The sequence below is a fragment of the Balaenoptera ricei genome, chromosome 1 (assembly GCF_028023285.1).
Source record: "Balaenoptera ricei isolate mBalRic1 chromosome 1, mBalRic1.hap2, whole genome shotgun sequence".
NCBI lineage: Eukaryota > Metazoa > Chordata > Mammalia > Artiodactyla > Balaenopteridae > Balaenoptera > Balaenoptera ricei.
In genome coordinates this window covers 116,447,350-116,467,598 of record NC_082639.1, presented here as the reverse complement: position 1 = coordinate 116,467,598, position 20,249 = coordinate 116,447,350, and the positions used below count along the sequence as shown (strand labels likewise).

Sequence of the window (20,249 nt, the reverse complement as noted above, 5' to 3'; positions counted from 1 at the left end):
TCAAGTCCATTCTTTAGTAGGTCTGTGTCTTTATTCCCATCTTGCCACTAGGTTCTTCATGACCTTTTTTTTTTTCCTTTAGATTCCATATATATGTGTTAGCATACTGTATTTGTTTTTCTCTTTCTGACTTACTTCACTCTGTATGACAGACTCTAACTCCATCCACCTCATTACAAATACCTCCATTTCACTTCTTTTTATGGCTGAGTAATATTCCATTGTATATATGTGCCACATCTTCTTTATCCATTCATCCAATGATGGACAATTAGGTTGCTTCCATGTCCTGGCTATTGTAAATAGAGCTGCAATGAACATTTTGGTACATGACTCTTTTTGAATTATGGTTTTCTCAGGGTATATGCCCAGTAGTGGGATTGCTGGGTCGTATGGTAGTTCTATTTGTAGTTTTTTAAGGAACCTCCATACTGTTCTCCATAGTGGCTGTATCAATTTACATTCCCACCAACAGTGCAAGAGAGTTCCCTTTCCTCCACACCCTCTCCAGCATTTATTGTTTCTAGATTTTTTGATGATGGCCATTCTGACTGGTGTGAGATGATACCTCATTGTAGTTTTGAGTTGCATTTCTCTAATGATTAATGATGTTGAGCATTCTTTCATGTGTTTGTTGGCAATCTGTATATCTTCTTTGGAGAAATGTCTATTTAGGTCTTCTGCCCATTTTTGGATTGGGTTGTTTGTTTTTTTGTTATTGAGCTGCATGAGCTGCTTGTAAATCTTGGAGATTAATCCTTTGTCAATTGCTTCATTTGCAAATATTTTCTCCCATTCTGAGGGTTGTCTTTTGGTCTTGTTTATGGTTTCCTTTGCTGTGCAAAAGCTTTTAAGTTTCATTAGCTCCCATTTGTTTATTTGTGTTTTTATTTCCATTCTCTAGGAGCTGGGTCAAAAAGTATCTTGCTGTGATGTATGTCATAGAGTGTTCTGCCTATGTTTTCCTCTAAGAGTTTGATAGTGTCTGGCTTTACACTTAGGTCTTTAATCCATTTTGAGTTTATTTTTGTTTATGGTGTCAGGGAGTGTTCTAATTTCATACTTTTACATGTACCTGTCCAATTTTCCCAGCACCACTTATTGAAGAGGCTGTCTTTTCTCCACTGTATATGCTTGCTTCCTTTATCAAAGTTAAGGTGACCATATGTACGTGGGTTTATCTCTGGGCTTTCTATCCTGTTCCATTGATCTATATTTCTGTTTTTGTGCCAGTACCAAACTGTCTTGATTACTGTAGCTTTGTAATATAGTCTGAAGTCAGGGAGCCTGATTCCTCCAGCTCCATTTTTCGTTCTCAAGATTGCTTTGGCTATTCGGGGTCTTTTTTGTCTCCATACAAACTGTGAAATTTTTTGTTCTAGTTCTGTGAAAAATGCCAGTGGTAGTTTGATAGGGATTGCATTGAATCTGTAGATTGCTTTGGGTAGTAGAGTCATTTTCACAATGTTGATTCTTCCAATCCAAGAACACAGTTTATCTCTCCATCTATTTGTATCATCTTTAATTTCTTTCATCAGTGTCCTATAATTTTCTGCATACAGGTCTTTTGTCTCCTTAGGTAGGTTTATTCCTAGATATTTTATTATTTTTGTTGCAATGGTAAACGGGAGTGTTTTCTTAATTTCACTTTCAGATTTTTCATCATTAGTATATAGGAATGCAAGAGATTTCTGTGCATTAATTTTGTATCCTGCTACTTTACCAAATTCACTGATTAGCTCTAGTAGTTTTCTGGTGGCAGTTTTAGGATTCTCTATGTATAGTATCATGTCATCTGCAAAGAGTGACAGCTTAACTTCTTCTTTTCCGATTTGGCTTCCTTTTATTTCTTTTTCTTCTCTGATTGCTGTGGCTAACACTTCCAAAACTATGTTGAATAATAGTGGTGAGAGTGGGCAACCTTGTCTTGTTCCTGATCTTAGTGGAAATGGTTTCAGTTTTTCACCATTGAGGACAATGTTGGCTGTGGGTTTGTCATATATGGCCTTTATTATGTTGAGGAAAGTTCCCTCTATGCCTACTTTCTGCAGGGCTTTTATCATAAATGGGTGTTGAATTTTGTCAAAAGCTTTCTCTGCATCTATTGAGATGATCATATGGTTTTTCTCCTTCAATTTGTTAATATGATGTATCACGTTGATTGATTTGCGTATATTGAAGAATCCTTGCATTCCTGGGATAAACCCCACTTGATCATGGTGTATAATCCTTTTAATGTGCTGTTGGATTCTGTTTGCTAGTATTTTGTTGAGGATTTTTGCATCTATGTTCATCAGTGATATTGGCCTGTAGTTTTCTTTCTTTGTGACATCTTTGTCTGGTTTTGGTATCAGGGTGATGGTGGCCTCATAGAATGAGTTGGGGAGTGTTCCTCCCTCTGCAATATTTTGGAAGAGTTTGAAAAGGATAGGTGTTAACTCTTCTCTAAATGTTTGATAGAATTCACCTGTGAAGCCATCTGGTCCTGGGCTTTTGTTTGTTGGAAGGTTTTTAATCACAGTTTCAATTTCAGTGCTTGTTATTGGTCTGTTCATATTTTCTATTTCTTCCTGCTTCAGTCTCGGCAGGTTGTGCATTTCTAAGAATCTGTCCATTTCTTCCAGGTTGTCCATTTTATTGGCATAGAGTTGCTTGTAGTAATCTCTCATGATCGTTTGTATTTCTGCAGTGTCAGTGGTTACTTCTCCTTTTCCATTTCTAATTCTATTGATTTGAGTCTTCTCCCTTTTTCTCTTGATGAGTCTGGCTAATGGTTTATCAATTTTGTTTATCTTCTCGAAGAACCAGCTTTTAGCTTCATTGATTTTTGCTATTGTTTCCTTCATTTCTTTTTCATTTATTTCTGATCTGATCTTTATGATTTCTTTCCTTCTGCTAGCTTTGGGGGTGTTTTTGCTCTTCTTTCTCTAACTGCTTTAGGTGCAAGGTTAGGTTGTTTATTCGAGATGTTTCCTGTTTCTTGATGTAGGCTTGTATTGCTATAAACTTCCCTCTTAGCACTGCTTTTGCTGCATCCCATAGGTTTTGGGTCGTCATGTCTCCATTGTCATTTGTTTCTAGGTATTTTTTGATTTCCCCTTTGATTTCTTCAGTGATCACTTCGTTATTAATTAGTGTATTGTGTAGCCCCCATGTGTTTGTATTTTTTACAGATCTTTTCCTGTAATTGATATCTAGTCTCATAGCGTTGTGGTCGGAAAAGATACTTGATACGATTTCAATTTTCTTAAATTTACCAAGGCTTGATTTGTGACCCAAGATATGATCTATCCTGGAGAATGTTCCATGAGCACTTGAGAAAAATGTGTATTCTGTTGTTTTTGGGTGGAATGTCCTATAAATATCAGTTAAGTCCATCTTGTTTAATGTATCATTTAAAGCTTGTGTTTCCTTATTTATTTTCATTTTGGATGATCTGTCCATTGGTGAAAGTGGGGTGTTAAAGTCCCCTACTATGATTGTGTTACTGTCGATTTCACCTTTTATGGCTGTTAGTATTTTCCTTATGTATTGAGGTGCTCCAATGTTGGGTGCATAAATATTTACAATTGTTATACCTTCCTCTTGGATCGATCCCTTGATCATTATATAGTGTCCTTCTTTGTCTCTTGTAATAGTCTTTATTTTAAAGTCTATTTCGTCTGATATGAGAATTGCTACTCCAGCTTTCTTTTGATTTCCATTTGCATGGAATATCTTTTTCCATCCCCTCACTTTCAGTCTGTATGTGTCTCTAGGTCTGAAGTGGGTCTCTTGTAGACAGCATATATATGGGTCTTGCTTTTGTATCCATTCAGCCAGTCTGTGTCTTTTGGTTGGAACATTTAATCCATTTACATTTAAGGTAATTATCGATATGTATGTTCCTATTCCCATTTTCTTAAATATTTTGTGTCTGTTATTGTAGGTGTTTTCCTTCTCTTGTGTTTCTTGCCTAGAGAAGTTCCTTTAGCATTTGTTGTAAAGCTGGTTTGGTGGTGCTGAACTCTCTCAGCTTTTGCTTGTCTGTAAGGTTTTTAATTTCTCCATCAAATCTGAATGAGATCCTTTCTGGATAGAGTAACCTTGGTTGTAGGTTTTTCTCCTTCATGACTTTAAGTATATCCTGCCACTCCCTTCTGGCTTGCAGAGTTTCTGCTGAAAGATCAGATGTTAACCTTATGGGGATTCCCTTGTGTGTTATTTGTTGCTTTTCCCTTGCTGCTTTTAATATGTTTTCTTTATATTTAATTTTTGACAGTTTGATTAATATGTGTCTTGGCGTGTTTCTCCTTGGATGTATCCTGTATGGGACTCTCTGTGTTTTCAGGAGTTGATTAACTATTTCCTTTCCCATGTTAGGGAAGTTTTCAACTCTAATCTCTTCAAATATTTTCTCAGTCCCTTTCTTTTTCTCTTCTTCTTCTGGGACCCCTATAATTCAAATGTTGGTGCATTTAATGTTGTCCCAGAGGTCTCTGAGACTGTCCTCAGTTCTTTTCATTCTTTTTTCTTTATTCTGTTCCGCAGCAGTGAATTCCACCATTCTGTCTTCCAGGTCACTTATCCGTTCTTCTGCCTCAGTTATTCTGCTATTGATCCCGTCTAGAGTATTTTTAATTTCATTTATTGTGTTTTTCATCATTGCCTGATTCCTCTTTTGTTCTTCTACATCCTTCTTAAATGTTTCTTGCATTTTGTTTATTCTATTTCCAAGATTTTGGATCATCTTTACTATCATTATTCTGAATTCTTTTTCAGGTAGACTGCCTATTTCCTCCTCATTTGTTAGGTCTGGTGTGTTTTGACCCTGCTCCTTCACCTGCTGTGTGTTTTTTTCTCTTCTCATTTTGCTTATCTTACTGTGTTTGGGGTCTCCTTTTCACAGGCTGCAGGTTCGTAGTTCCCGTTGTTTTTGGTATCTGTCCCCAGTGGCTAAGGTTGGTTCAGTGGGTTGTGTAGGCTTCCTGGTGGAGGGGACTAGTGCCTGTGTTCTGGTGGATGAGGTTGGATCTTGTCTTTCTGGTGGGCACGTCCACAGTGTGTTTTGGGGTGTCTGTGGCCTTATTATGATTTTAGGCAGCCTCTCAGCTAATGGATGGGGCTGTGTTCCTGTCTTGCTAGTTGTTTGGCATAGGGTGTCCAGCACTGTAGCTTGCTGGTCGTTGAGTGAAGCTGGGTCTTGATGTTGAGATGGAGATCTCTGAGAGATTTTCGCCGTTTGGTATTATGTGGAGCTGGGAGGTCTCTTGTGGACCAGTGTCCTGAAGTTGGCTCTCCCACCTCAGAGGCACAGCCCTGATGCCTGGCTGGAGCACCAAGAGCCTTTCATCCACACGGCTCAGAATAAAAGGGAGAAAAAAATGTAAAGAAAGAAAGAAAGAGGATAAAATAAAATAAAATAAAGCTCTTATATTAAAAAATAAGAAAAAAAATTATTAAGAATAAATGTATTCAGAAAAAATTTTTTTTTAATTTTTAAAAATAGATTTATTAATTTTTTATAGTAAAAAATAAGAAAAAAATTATTAAGAAAAAAATTTATTAAAAAAATTTTTTAATTTTTATAAATAAAAAATATGAAAAAACTAATTTAAAAAAATTTTTTTAATTTCTAAAAATAGAAAATAAGGAAAAATTATTAAGAAAACATTTATTCGGAAAAAAAAAATTTTTAAGTAAAAAAAAAAAAAAAAAAAAAAAACACGGACGGACCTAACCCTAGGACTAATGGTGAAAGCAAGGTTATACAGACAAAATCTCACCCAGAAGCATACACATATACACTCACAAAAAAAGGAAAAGGGGAAAAATTAATATATCCTGTTCCCAAAGTCCACCTCTTGAATTTGGGATGATTCGTTGTCTATTCAGGTATTCAACAGATGCAGGCACATCAAGTTGTTTGTGGAGCTTTAATCCGCTGCTTCTGAGGCTGCTGGGAGAGAGTTCCCTTTCTCTTCTTTGTTCGTACAGCTCCTGGGGTTCAGCTTTGGATTTGGACCCGCCTCTGCATGTAGGTCGCCTGAGGGCGTCTGTTCCCTGCCCAGACAGAACGGCGTTAAAGGAGCAGCTGCTTCGGGAGCTCTGGCTCACTCAGGCCGGGGGCAGGGAGGGGTATGGCGGAGGCGGGGTGAGCCTGCGGCGTCAGAGGCGTCGTGATGTTGCAGCAGCCTGAGGCGCGCCTTGCGTTCTCCCGGCAAAGTTGTCCCTGGATCACGGGACCCTGGCAGTGGCGAGCTGCACAGGCTCCCGGGAGGGGTGGTGTGGAGAGTGACCTGTGCTTGCACACAGGCTTCTTGGTGGCGGCAGCAGCAGCCTTAGCGTCTCCTGCCTGTCTCTGGGGTCCGCGCTGATAACCGCGGCTCGTGCCCGTCTCTGGAGTTCATTTAGGCGGAGCTCTGAATCCCCTCTCCTTGCGTGCCGCGAAACAAAGAGGCAAGAAAAAGTCTCTTGCCTCTTCAGCAGCTGCAGACTTTTTCTCGGACTCCCTCCCGGCTAGCACCGAAGCCCGAGCCTCAGCTCCCAGCCCCCGCCCGCCCTGGCGGCTGAGCAGACAGGCCTCTCGGGCTGGTGAGTGCTGCTCGGCACCGAGCCTCCATGCAGGAATCTCTCCGCCTTGCCCTCCGCACCCCTGTGGCTGCACTCTCCTCCGTGGCTCCGACGCTTCCCCCCTCTGCCACCCGCAGTCTCTGCCCACGAAGGGGCTTCCTAGTGTGTGGAAACCTTTCCTCCTTCACAGCTCCCTCTCACTGGTGCAGGTCCCTTCCCTATTCTTTTGTCTCTGTTATTTCTTTTTTCTTTTGCCCTACCCAAGTACGTGGGGAGTTTCTTGCCTTTTGGGAGGTCTGACGTCTTCTGCCAGCGTTCAGTGGGAGTTCTGTAGGAGCAGTTCCACGTGTAGATGTATTTCTACTGTATCTGTGGGAAGGAAGGTGATCTCCGCATCTTACTCTTCCGCCATCTTGCCCTCAAGTCTCGACAGGTGGATTCTTAACCACTGCGCCACCAGGGAAGTCCATGTGGCAATATTTTTTGTGGATCTTACTACTAGTTTATCTCTGCTCTGAGACAGAGCTGGAAGATACCAAGAGACACTGATATGGCAACATGTCTTTTCACACACTTCCATTGTGATTCCATCCCCAGGTCAGTTCCTGTCCCTTACTTTCCAGTTTTATTTTTCTGTTCTGAACCACAGAAATAGTATTGCTGCGTCTTCCAGGTGACCTGTAATTTACTCTCTGTTCCACAGATCCCGATGTGAGGAGGTCAACAGGGCTGGGGTTCTTTGTCCAGTGTCCCTCGTGGCATGCTCTCACAGTTGGGTGACATCATAGCTGTTGTCAGAGTCTCCGTGATAAACATCACTGGGTATCCCTCTAGGAGAGGTATCTCAACCTGAGGTTCATAGCGCCTTGAGGAGTAGTGTTTGGAAGGGCTTAGAGGGGTTTTGAACTTTATGGAATTATTTACTAGATTTTGTGCACAAGTATGAATGTGTAATTTCCATCATATTCTCAAAGAATTTTCTCTAGTATAAGTATTTCTTCCCTTAAATCCTAGCAGAAATATACCACAGAATCCAATTTTCTTCTTTTATAGATCATTTGCTTCCATAATTTCCTTAAACTGTCTTAGAGAAGCACTCTTTGACCCTGTCCACTTTTGCCTATGTGGGCACTGCTATTTTTCATTAAGTTGGGGAAATAGAAGGTGTGTGTCGTTCTCAGCTGGGAGGCTGAGGGGTAATGGGGGGTGGAGAGATATCAGAAGGCACATGTGGTCTTCTGTGTTGAAAGTTTTCTGGACTTCTCCCATCCCGTCCCCTCCATTCCCTAAGTGTTTAAACATCATTCTTGGCCCTCCCCCTCACAACTCATGCATGAGTGAATTGCCCACTAATGTTAGTTGTTTTACACACTTTGCATGACTTTAGACTCACTGGAGGAAGCAGCTCCTACAGGAGAAGTGCAACAAATAGTACAAGAGTGGGTAGGCCTGTGTGGTCTCATATCCTTCCAGTAGGATGAATCAGGAACAGTGAATCGTTTTACTGCTCTCTCCTGTAATTATGCATGTTACTTAGATTGCTGGCTAATGTGGGGGCTATTTTCATTATCTTCTTTCTTTTTGTTATAATTCTCCAATGTCTCGCTCTACCCATATTTCTTCATCTTGCTTCTCTTGTGCATTGCAAATACCTCTTTTCTTTTTGCAGTTTTTTTTTATCTCTTCTGTGCATCAGAAAAATAACCATAATATCAGTTATTTATTCAGTCTATGTGTATTTCTCAAGCACTGTGTGTTAAGCAGTTAACTAGCTGTGGGGTTACAGTAACGAGTAATGCAGGGACTCTGTTTCAAGTTATCCGCAGTCCGATGGGGAAGACAGACAAAATAGCAAAGAATACCAAAACTTGCTATAGGCATACCTACAGGATTGTTGTTTGGGGTCAGAAGTGTTGTGCAAAAAAGAGAACTGGTCAAATCTATTTAGAAGGTCAGAAAATAATTCAGAGAGGTGATATTTAATTAACTTTTTGTGGCATTGGGTCAGTTGAAGTCTGGGAGGGATGAGGGAGGACAATCAAGGGAAAGAAAAGAGCCTGAGCAGAGACACACAAGCCTGAAAAAGCTAGATGTATTAGCAGGTGGGTATTATTCATCTCTGTATGCCCATTGCTGTATTGAATATTATCTTGACAAATAATAGGTACTTAATATACCTTTGGAAAGATGAATGTGTGAACAAATATTCAGTATAAGGTCTTGTCCAGGAATTTCCAGTTTTTTGTTTGGATAGACATATCATATCATATTCCCTCTGCCTGCCATATAGACTTCTCTCACCTAAAGTAAACTAACAGAAAATGACAAAGTAGAGGTGACAGTCTTGGGAGTATAGTTGAAATTACTTTTCCCAATTGCAGGATTGCCTATAAGTTGTTCTCACTTGCTCCATAAGCTCAGTTGACATTCATGCATTTTTGTTAATTAATCACTTAAAACTGGGCTGGAGGAAAAAATTCCTTCTTTGGAAGGAAACTGGATTAATACTACGTTAGTATGTTTTATCCATAACCAGAAAAATAACAGACTTGAAACTGATTGCTTGATAGCTTGATATATAAAACCAAGAGTTAAGATAGTTTCATACTTAACCTTTTAGAAAAAAAAATGTGAAACAGCCTATTACGGATCTTAAACATTCTGAAATAGGATTTTCACAGTGTTGACTTTGTAGCTTCCCTAGAGAAAAACCAGTTTCACCTGATATCCTTTCACATTCCCTACTTGCAATGCATGATGGATTAGAGAATATAGTTGCAGCCCTACCAACAATAAGTAGAATAAAACATTTTCTTAATGAGTGTAAATGTTTCCAGGAGGAGAGAGGAGGGAGGTAGGCAGGAGGGATAAAATTAAGCCATATTAAGACAGGAAGTAAGTGACCCACAGGGCTTAATTTTTAAAAAGGCATATTTAAAAGTTGCAAGATCCCAGATCAGTTTTGATGCTGCTGCTGAATGAAGTATGTACACATGTGTGATAGCGTATGTGTTCGTGTGTGTGTGTGTAAGTATGCACGTATATTTTTATGAGGGGAGAGATAACATTTGGGAGTTTTAGATGTGATGAATGCCATGGTCAAAGGTATTGATAATAATGTTTTATTTGAATTATTTTACAACTATTCCTAATATTTATGTAACTCTTTACAGTTCACAAAGGTCTTTCACATTCATGACCTCATTTGATACTAACAGCACTGTGTAAGATAAATATTACTACCTCATTTTCAGAGAAATACACTGGGGGTAGATTAAGGGACATTCCTAAGGGCACATACACCATTAGAGATAGAAGTAGGACTAAAAATGGAGCCTCGATTACAGATCTATTAATCCTAAATTCCATGCTCTTTCTGTTACTCCATCCATATGTACAAACACACACACACGCTCACACACACCATTTATTCTAATCAGGGAATAAGGTATGATGAATGAGTAAACTTTATGTTTTAGATGCTGGAGCTTCATTTCAGTCAGTATTGATAGACTTTTCCTGAAATGTTCTGTTTTCATTCCTGCCTTTGTAAACAAAGTATATTGAACCTCATGAATATATTTCTTTAAATGTTTACCATAAGCATTTAAATTTACCTTGTTTTGTGGTTCATTTATATCGTCGGTTGAAACTGAGCTTATGTTAGAGTCTTTGAGTTAACAAAGAGTTAAATGACCCACATATTACAGTATTTTGTGAATTTTGTGTTAGCATTGTATGATTTCTGACTTTTTAAATGATTCATTTTGTTACATCAACAAATATGACATGCATATCCACTCTGAGTATCAGGCACTGGGTTAGGCACTAGATGCAGAGATAAGACCTGAGCCTTGCTCTTGAGTAGCTCACAATCTGCTTGCAGCCGATTTCAATACAGTGTGATTAGTGCTATACACAGAGTACTGTGTAACCCCAAAGAAGAAAATGACATGACTCTGTTGGTGATTTCATCCATTCATGTATTGGAAGATTCAGGTCAAGGTGAATGAATTTATCAAGTCCAAACACTGTGCTGTAGGGAGACTTCCTGACATTGTGCCTACTCAAAGATAGCAAGTGCACCAAGATTAATGAATCCAAGTGTTTCTATAATGTACCCTCCACAATGCCCAGTATACAATTAAATGCTCAACATCGGAATAAACAGAAAAATATGACCCATAATCAAGAGAAAGATAGTCTATATAAGTTAATCTTAAAATGGTCCAAATTAGTAGTCAGGGACTTAAAAGCAGGTAGTGTACATAGGTTCAAAGATTTACAGGAAACCATGCTCTTAATGAACAAACAGGTGTGGATCTCAGTTAAGAAATGAGAGCTGTAATAAGAAAGAAATAGAATTTATAGAACTGAAAGTTAAAATATTTGAAATGAAAAATTTACTAATCTTCTCAACAGCAAATTGTAGTTGGTAAAAGACAGGGTCAATTAACTTGAAGATCAAATTCAATAATTTCTATTGATCTAAGAACAGAAAAGAAATGAATGAAAAGTCTCAATGATTCATGCAACAGTACAAGAAGTCTAATGTACATGTAATTGGAGCCTCAGAGAGTAGAATGTGTCACACAAATATCTGGAGATTCATTGGCCAAATTAGTGAGAAATATAAACTTACAGATCCAAGAATCTCAGTGAATCTCAAAACAGGATAAATAAAAAGAATCAAATCTATGTACATCAGAGCTGAATCTTTAAAAACCAAAGGTAAAGAAATCTTGAAAGTCACCAGGTTAAAGTGTTAAATTACATATAAGGGAACAATGATAATAATTTCACTGACTTCTAATCAAAAACAATGGAGACCAGAAAACGGTGAGTGACATTTTTAATGTTAAGTCAGAATTCTATATCCAGTAAAAAATATCATTCAAAAATTACATATATATGTGAAATATATGTGAAATAAAGATATTTTCAGTTAAGTGAAAATTGAGATAATTATACACTACCAGAAATGCTAAAGGAACTTCTTAAGGCTGAAGGGATATGACACCAGATGCAAACTATAGATATATAAAGAGGAATGAAGATCACTATAGATATATAAAGAGGAATGAAGATATGTTAATATGTGAGTAACCAAAGGTATCTTGTTTTTCTTTCAGTTGTTTTAAAGAATATATTATGATTTAAAGAAAGTATTATGATGTAGTATTGTGAGGCTTATAACATATATAGATGTCATATACATGACAACTATAACATAAAGAAAGAGGTAAATATAACTATATTGTTATGAGATGCTTTTGTTTAACAAGAAGTGGTACAATTTTAACTAAGAAAGATTGTAATAAGTTAAGAATGCATACCCATAGAACAGTAATGAAAAGAATAATGCAATGAGATATACCTATGAAGGCAGTACAGAAATAAAATAGAATATTAAAAATATTTAAGTATTTTAATATTTAAGAAGTATATTAATATTTAAGAAGGAATAAAGGAACAGAAGAACAGCTAACAAATGAGACAAATAGAAAAAATAGTAAAAGAGTAGACTGAAATTCAATGGTATTAAGAACTGTATTCAACCTAGGTATATGGTTGACCCTTCAGTGATGTGGGTGTTAAGGGTGTTCACAACACGCCCCTCCCACCCCTGTCCCAACAGTCGAAAATCCACATATAACTTTACAGTTGTCACTTTGTATCTATGGTTCTGCATTTGTGAATTCAACCAACCTCGGATTGTAAACATAGTAATATATGTATTGAAAAAAATCCATCTATAAGTATACCTGTGCAGTTCAAACCTGTGTTGTTCAAGGGTCAACTGTACTAAACATGTCACTGAAAAGGCAGATGTTGTCAGAATGGATAAAAACAAGCAAGACTCAACTATACACTATTTAAAAGAGAAATTTGACAAAAATACACAGATAAATTGAAAGAAAAAGTGTAGGGAAAGATATACCATGCAAACTCTAATTGTACTGAAGGGTTTATACCTTCTAGAACTTCTTTAGCAATTTCTGGTAGTGTAGAAATTATCCCAATTTTCACTTATCTTAAAATGCCTTTACTTTCAACTTCATTTTTCATTAATATCAGACAAAGTACATTTCAAAGCAAGAAATATTACCATAAATAAAATAGGGAGATTTTATTAAAATAAAAAGCTAATTCATCAGTAAGACATGACAATCTTAAATATACATGCTCCTAGTAATAGAGTTCTAAAATAAATAAAACAAAAACTAAGTTAAAGAGAGAAATAGATAAATTTACAATTCTGATTGGGGACTTCAATACTCGCTTAGCAATTGATTGAATGAGTAGACAGTAAATAAGCATATAAAACAGCTGTTCCACGTTTTAGTAAGTTTGACCTTTTGATATTTATAGGACCTTCTAACCAACAACAGCAGAATACACTCTTTTTTCAAGTGCACATGGAAGCAAGAGTGGACATATGAATCATAAGACTCAATATATTTATAAGGATTGGAATCATAAAAAGTATGTTCTCTGACCATAGTGGAATTCAATTCTAAATCAAACAAAAAAAATCTGGGAAAAACATTTGGAAATTAACACACAGCCTAAAAACTGATGGGTTAAATAATAGATTATAAGGGAAATTGGAAAATATTTGGAATTGAATAGAAATTAAGATGTAAGATATTAAAACTTGTGAGATTCAGCTAAAGTAGTGCTTAGAAAATATGATTGCTTAGTGTAAAAAGAAGTGTTATCAGTCATGGTCCATTCAGGAGATAGAAATCACACAGCAATTTGAATAATGAAATTTAATATAATGGATTAATTGTAACATGGGATTACTGTTGGTTCAGTGATGTGTGGGGTCACAAATGGCCAGGTGACAGTCTCACCTTCTAATTAAATTTAATTATTTCTGTTCCATTCCCTCGTTAGAAATATTTTGCCCATGAGGACTAAGACCAGTGGATCTAAGGTTGCTGGACAGGAAGAAAAATCCTGCTAGTTAGTTATTAAGTGAAATGGGAGTAAAAGAAACCATTACCACTTCCACCCCTTAACTACTGGACACATGAATTCTGGCTCTGTAATTGTCCGATTCAGAACATACACTGATTTAAAACAGAACACTATCATTTTAAGATATCTCAAAACTGGTGGAGTAACTGAGTCATTAGTAAGCCATTCATCTTTCAAATACATCAGCTATTTCTGGATGATGGAATATGCGGTAAGACTAGTTAATTCCATAGGCATGAGTCCATTGCTGTACTTCCTGTATTGTGAAATGAGTTCCTTTACCAGATGCAATGCTATGGGGAATGCCATGATGGCATTCTGAGTGTCCACAGGTGGTAGGACTGGCAGAAAGCATTACAGGTAGGGAAAGCAAATCCGTTTTCAGAATTTGTGTCTATTCCAGCAAAGACAGATTTCTGCCCCTTCCATGATGAAAGAGGTCCATTATCATTAACCTGCCACCAGGCTGTTTCTTAACAAGAAGTGATGTCATATTTAGGGGTTATTATTGGTTGCTGCTTTCGGCAGATTGGGTGCTCAACAATGATGTTATCCAGGTCAGCTTTGATAAGGGGAAGTCCATTTTGTTGAGCCTAAGTATAGGTTTCATCTCTGCTAACATGGCCATTTTGTTCACGGGAGCCTTTGAACAAACACTAAGGTAGCTGGGGAGAAAGGCTGATTGACATCTACAGTGCATGTCATTTGGTCCACCCGACCCCTATAAGACATCATTTTGATTGATGAGCCATAGTGAGATTTTGGGTACCAAAATGTTAGCATAAATTTGGGGCCAGTGTCAAGTCATCCTTGAAAGGTCTTGGTATTTCCTATTACCCAGTGAGGTCACTCTAGTATATGGGTATAGGTCCCTTTTGGGGAAGGTTTGGTGGAAGATTTACAGTGTGTGTTTGTATTAATGACGCTGGGTACTTCCTCAAGGAGACTTGGCCTCCCTTTCAGTAAAGGGGCTCTTGATCTTTGAATTGACATAGGTTTGGAAACTGGTTGATAGACTGTGATGCTCCACTGTGTTGACTCAAATCAGGTAATAGATGTAGTGTTAGCTCTGGTCTCACACACAGTGGATCAGTTGGTTCAGGGACCTACCTGGTCATTATTTCCTCAGTTCTCTAATGTAAAATTAGAATAGACATGCTCAGTAACTGGTAGAATTGCCCACAGTGGCTCCCTGACATACAGGCCATATGGTAGGAAGTGTTAAGTGGAAACCCCTAGAATTTCCTCCCCCTCTCAAGATAGTAAATGAGAAGTAATATCACATTACTGTGGGAGTTGTAGAGATGAATGGCACCATAAATGACTTGAAAAAGCAGGGGTGATAATACCCATCACATCCCTATTTAATTCCTCCAGTTTGGCCTGTGAATAAGTCAGATGTGTATTAGAGAATGACTATGGGCTATTGTAAACTTAATCAGATTGTGATGCCAGTTGCTGTTGCTGTCCCAGATGTAGTGTTGTTACTGGAGCAAATCCACATAGCATGTCACACTTGGTAAGTAGCTATTGACCTGGATAACTTTTTCTCCATACAAATTTTAAGTACAATCAGAAGCAGTTGCTTTTACCTGGCAGGGCCAGTTTTAGGGCTATGACAATTCTACTGCTCCCTGTCATATAGACCATAGAAATCTTGCTTGTCATGACATTTCATAGAATATCACATGTACTAGTGTATTGATGACATGGTACAAATTGGATCTGTTGAGCAGAAAGTAGCAATTACTTTGTTGCCTTCATAAGTATGAGAGGGTAAGTTATAATTCTATATCAGTTAAGGCCCAATTAGGCAAATGTCACTTGGTAATTTGAATAAGGAGTTTAATATAAAGAATTAGTAGCTATAATAAGGAACTGGAGCAATAAGATACTGGAAAGCAATTAAGATAATTCTAAAGAATATAAGAATAGCAGATATAAGGAACAGATACTAACCCTAGGGCTAAGATAGGGTATTGTGGGAAATAAATTTTCTCTAGATTTTTTTAGTGATCCTATAAAAACCTCAGTTTCCTGAGCCATGGAAATGCATACACTATCAGAGTAGAAGGTTTGCTTTCTTTTCTCCTAGGAACATTTTACTCCTTACAATGAGGATTAGGTCTGTCACCATTTGTTTCTTTGATGGTGGAGCTAATTGCTCCCATACAATAAGCTTCTTTTATCTCCCCAAGAGCCATAAGGTTACATTTCTGGTAAGGCACCTAAGTTGTAGCATTATCTCTCTGCTTGTTTACATTTCAAAAGGGGTGGAACCTGGAGCCATGAAGAAATTTCTAGGTTGTAAAAGCCATAGACACTCTATTATCTTCTTCCTGGAAAGATTTATTTACATAACAAAAGATTAGAGTAAGGATTCTTTGCATCCTGTCTCCAAGGAGACTCTCTCAGAAGGAGAGAGAGAAAAATAATCTCTTTCCTCTGTATAAATGGAAGACATTTATATTTCTTCATCTCTTGCATACAGAATGGTCTTGCCACTTGTGTAGGATACATTTTCCATCTGGTTCTTATCATATCACTCTGCAGGGTTGCAAATGTGGAGAAACTAATAATTCGATGTTATTCTGACTGTTGATTGTGTGGTGAGCATAATAAGAAATCTGCTCTGATTCAGAAACCTCCTGTGTGCATTCAAGAAAATTTAATAAAGATGAATGTTAAAAACTCAACAAAAACCTGAGGAAGAGACAACCCTTCCTGCATAAGGGCTAATATCCAGACCTTATTGGAGAGGGCACAGCATTGACCCACTGTATGACAGAGACATTGCAATGTGCCATGCTGGGAGAACTTGGTGGAAATCCACACTTTGGAACGTGCCAGAAATCTGCCCTCTAGTGTACTGGGGAAAGCTATTCTGAGGGTAGTGTCTTGCTGGAGACACTTTACTATGCAAAGAAGGATGCTGAGGAAAATTGCTTATTTCTGGGTGCTATTGATTGCCATGCACTGCAGAGCTGGATGTTGGAATATCTGCCCATGTTGCAGGAACTTGGTGCTGGTGAAGCCAAGTCATGCTGAAGAAAACTGCCAAATTGAGCACAATGGAAATGGAAAGTCCCTTCTTCCTGCAGTGTGTCTAATAGTGCTCCGAAATGACAAAGCTTAACACTGTACCAGCTGTCAAGGGCCCAGCTCAGTTTTTTTAGAGCAAGCAATGAAGGCAAATTTTAAGTTGAAGGGCAATAAATTGATAAATGGCACACAAAGAAAAGTGTAACATCAATTATATATTGCTCCTTCCACTCAGGAGGGAGTAACTACTACTTTATTAGTCCTTTCACCATAAAAAAATAATAAAGTGGGAAAAACGTATGAATCATTTGTTTTCAGATTTTAGACAATAGGCAGTGAAAGACTGTGATTCTAGAGAGAATAAAAACACAGAAGTTAAGCTCCATGATTGCCCTGAGCTTTTGCTTAAAGGCTCTTTGAAAAACATGGCATAGGGAAGTAGAGTCTAAGCATGAGCTGAGGAGACAAATGTTGAAATTTAGAGATGGCAATGTGGCTGGAACTTGTGGGGCAGAGTAGCAGAGAAGAAGAAGCTGCACAAAATAAAACCTGCAGAACTATGCATAAGTGTCTCTTGGTCTTTTGCAGAATACTAAGGTATGCGTATGTGGAGCCAGGCATTAGAAGGCTGGCGTAGAGCTATTATGGGGAAATGTGAGCTAAACAGAGGTTCTGATGTTTACATTTGGCTGCGAGACATTGGTGTTTGACAAAGTAGAGCAGAGAAGCTTAACTGGATGTCCTGGGCCCTCAGTCGAGGCCCTAGTAAGACCATACCTAAGGAATAGAGCCACTCTAACCCTAAAGTAAAGACTGAGTCCTGCCCTATCAAACAGACAGCTCCATCAGGTCAAGCTCAACAGGATCCACAAGTAACCTATACACAACAGAACAATGTTCAATGCTAAAAAATGCAGCACACCACACATAAAATTCAAAATCTCCAGCATTCACTAAAAAACTACTAGGTATATGAAGAAGCAGAAAATGTCACTTATAGTCAGAAAATCAGTCAGAAGAAAGAGATACAGACATGAAAGAGGTGATGGAATTAGCAGGCAAGAATGTAAAACATTTACAAATTTTACATATATATTCAAGGATTAAAAGAAATCATGAATGTAATGAGAAGAATGAAAGATATTATAACAAATGTGCCTTCTAGACATAAAAGAAACACATTATCTGCAAAGAACATTTCACTGGATAAGATTAATAGCAGATTAGGAACTGTAGAAGAAAAGATAATTTAACTTGAAGAAAAAGCAATAGAAATTACCCAGAAAGGAAGACATAAATAAAAGATTAGAAACACAGTTTCAGGAACCTGTGGAAAAAAATTCAAACAACCCAATATAAAACCAATTAGAATCCCAGAAGGAAAGAATAGAGAGTGAGGAGTGCAGTAAAAATATTTGGATAAATAACAGCAATACTATTTTAAAACTATAAAAAATTATAAACCCACATAATAGTGAAGGTCAATGAAATGCAAGTAAGAGAAACACACACACACACACAAACACACACACACACACACACACACACAAAACACATACCAAGACGCAGCCAAATCACATTGCTGAAACCGATGAAGAAGAGGAAAACATCTTAAAAGCAGCAAGAGAAAAAAATTATGTATAGAGGAGTATAGAAAAAATTCGGACTTCTTGTTAAAAACAATGCAAGTCAGAAGACAATGGAACAATACCTTTAACAAGCTAAACAAAAATGTCTACAAACTTAAAATTTCATATTCAGAGAAAATAGATGTTTTGAGTGTTCATGAAACAATCACCAAAGTAGACCATTTTCTGGGCTTTAAAATAAGTCTTAATAAATATAAGTGGATTAAAATTATATAACATATCTTCCATGATCATGATGGAATTAAGTTAGAAATAAATAACAGAAATGAATATGGAAGAATCCACAAATATTAAAAAAATTAAACAACACACTTTTGAATATCTCAGGTCAAAGAAGAAATCACAGGGATAATTGTGACATATTTTAAACTGAATGAAAATGTAAGATATAAAAACTTGTGTGATACAACTAAAGCCGTTCTTAGAGTTTTATAGCTTTGAATGCTTATATTGGTAAAGAAAAGTCCAGATTCAATGATCAGAGCTTCCACTTTAAGAAGCTTAGAAGGGAAGAGGAAATTAAAACCAAATTGAAAAGAAGAAAATAAATAATAAAGATGAAAACCAAAATGAATTAAATAGAAAACAAAATAAAATAAATGAAACCAAAAACTTTTTAAAAAATAAACAAATTTGATAAACTTCTAGTCAGACTAACCAAGAAAGAAGTCACAATTAAAGAGGGTACATTACTACAGATACTGTATGTTATTAAATGGTTAAGAAAGGAAGATTATGAGAAACTTTGTGTAAGTCACTTCAACCACTTACATGAAGTTGATAAAATCTTTCAAAGTCACAGATGATCAAATTTGACCCAAGAAAAAGTAGAAAATATGAGTGGTCCTGCTTTCCCGGCAGGTCCCATGCAATGCCTGTGCACTCAGTGACCTTTCCGAGTTGTCTGTTGTGAGTTAGGGTGACATGAGATGCTGATCCTGTGCCTGAGATGCTTCAAGGCCTTATTAAGAACGTTTGGATCCCCATGATGCCCTACTATACCCAAGTTTACCAGGAGATTTGAGTAGGAATGGGGTTGATGGGTTTCGTCTTTTATAAAATCAGGAGTGCTGATAAAAGAAGTAAAGCCTTGAAAGCTTCTGGTCCAGTGCCTGCTCATGGTCATCATTAACCAGCTTTCTTTAACGGGATGTCAGTCTGGCTGTGTTGTAGGCAGAACACAAACATGAGACATCGTGTTGACTTGTAGCAGTGCTGCTGCCCTTGTACATGAATAAATGTACCTGTGAGACCCACAAAAAAAAAAAAAGAAAAGAAAATATGAGTGGTCCTATTTTTATTAAATAAATTAAATTAAATTTGATTTTTCCCACAAAGAATACTCCAGGCTTCAATGACGTCACTGGTAAATTCTATCAAAGATTTACAGAACTTGTACAAATTCTTCACAAACTTCCAGATTAGAGAGGAAGTGAGTGTGTTTTTCACTTTATGAGGCCAGCTTCCTTCAAATTCAAAACCAGACGGTCTTTACACATAACACACATAAAAAGATAATGAAAGAAAAATATCCCTCATAAACATACTTGCAAAAATCATTAAGAAAATGCTAGTAAATAAGATCTAACAATATGTAAATGGATCATGCACCATGAACAAGTAGGTTTCCTTTTGGTAATAAAAGATGGGTTTAACATTTGAAAATCAATCAATGAAATTCACCATATTCATAATAAAGGAAAAAAATCATATATGATTAACTTGATTGATTCAGAAAAAAATTAGATAATGTTTAGACTCCATTCATGAAAAAAATCTTGGCAATGTAGCAATTGAAGGGAATTTTCTTAACTGACAGCTATTACTGTAATTAATGGTGAAAGACTGAATTTTTTTATCTCTTAGAAAAAGAGTAATGCAAAGGTACATTTTGTCACTTATATTCAATATTGTCCTGTTTCTAACTACGGCAACAAAGTAAGGAAAAGAAATTAAAGGCATTTTAAAAAGGCATTAAAATTGTAAAGGAATAAATATAAATTGTCTTTATTCACATAT

The 20,249-nt window shown here is 37.1% G+C and overlaps 1 pseudogene; it reads left to right on the top strand.

Moving 5' to 3' along the window:
* Positions 1-19,179: 19,179 nt before the first annotated feature.
* LOC132352269 (ATP synthase subunit ATP5MJ, mitochondrial-like) lies at positions 19,180-19,362 on the top strand (annotated as a pseudogene).
* The last annotated feature ends 887 nt before the right edge of the window (positions 19,363-20,249 follow it).